The sequence below is a fragment of the Zingiber officinale genome, chromosome 3A (genome assembly GCF_018446385.1).
Source record: "Zingiber officinale cultivar Zhangliang chromosome 3A, Zo_v1.1, whole genome shotgun sequence".
In the NCBI taxonomy this organism is placed as follows: Eukaryota; Viridiplantae; Streptophyta; class Magnoliopsida; order Zingiberales; family Zingiberaceae; genus Zingiber; species Zingiber officinale.
The window spans coordinates 62,563,231-62,564,616 of NC_055990.1; the positions used below are offsets into that span (position 1 = coordinate 62,563,231).

The window sequence follows — 1,386 nt, forward strand, 5'->3', positions numbered from 1 at the left end:
GTGACTTGTGATTTTCAAAACCCATAGATGGTTGAGTTACAATTTGTTTGACAGGCTCTATAGCATTTATGGCTTGCACTTCTTGAATGTTTAAGGGAGATTTCATCCAACTTATGTTTGACCATTCAAGTAGGTTCAATGTCACTTGATCAATTAACATATATGCTTCATCTACACTTTTGTCCATAAAAAAACCTCCAGCTGATGATTCTAATAAACTCTTGTCTGAGAAAGAAATTTTCCCATAGAATATGTGTAAAATCAACCATTTTTCAAAACCATGATGAGGACACTGTCTTTGAAGAGTCTTAAATCTATCCCATGCTTCAAATAATGATTCTCCGTATGCCTGAGCAAAATTTATTATGCAATTCCTCATACACACTGTTCTGCTTGGAGGGAAAAAATGATTCAAAAATTGCTTCTCCAATTGTTTCCAACTTGTGATGCTTTGAGGACGGAGAGAATATAACCAAGTCCTTGCTTTATCCTTGATACTGAAAGGAAATGTCATCAATCGAACTGCATCTGCTGACACTCCTTCACATTTCACCATATCACATATCTCTAAAAATATTTCAAGATGCAGATAAGGACTTTCTGATACTTCTCCTCCAAATTTATGACCTTGTATCATGAAAATTAACTCTGGGTCTAGTTGGAAACTTTCTGCTTCAATTTGAGGTTGCACAATGGAAGATAAACATCTTGCAGAAAAGAGTGTAGAAAAATTTCTCATGGGCCTACTTGACATGTTAGTGCTCATGGATATTTAAGAAAAAATTATAAAATGAAGAATCAAAGACAAGAAATAAAATGCAATATGAAAAGCAAGAAAGAAAATGTAGAATTTAAATTACAAGAAAGAAAGTGCATAATGAAAACAAGAAAGAAAAGTCAAAAGGGAAAAGAAATATGTCTAGAATAATTCATATGCTAATCAACAAAAATGTTTATAAGTTCTTGCTATTCTTGATGCCTTTACAAAGTTTGATCTTCTCATACACAAGAACCATATTGCAAGATATGTTTACAAAAGGAAAGTAGAGAGAAAAAGAAAAGTTAGATCGAAAGAAAAATAGAGAAAAGATAGACTAGGATGCTAGAAATCAAGATTGCAAAGTTAAAATTAGAATTGCAACAAAATGAATTGTCAAGAAGTAGAAAGATATGCAAAAATAATCAAAATAGAATTCTAAAGATTAGTTACAAATATGCTAATGTAAAGAAAAGTTATGTTATGTTTAGTCTAACTCAATTGATAATTTCTAATGTTATAGCGCAGTCCCCGGCAACGACGCCAAAGACTTGTTGACTCTCCGCAAGTGTACGGAAATGTCGTAAGTAATAATAAAAGATATTGTATCCACAGGGACTGGAATAACC

General features: G+C 32.4%; 1 non-coding gene across 1 annotated transcript; it reads left to right on the forward strand.

Annotated features, from left to right (window-relative positions):
* Positions 1-275: 275 nt before the first annotated feature.
* Positions 276-382, forward strand: LOC122054438. The gene has a single exon (XR_006132749.1). It is a non-coding gene; the product is annotated as a small nucleolar RNA R71 (small nucleolar RNA).
* The last annotated feature ends 1,004 nt before the right edge of the window (positions 383-1,386 follow it).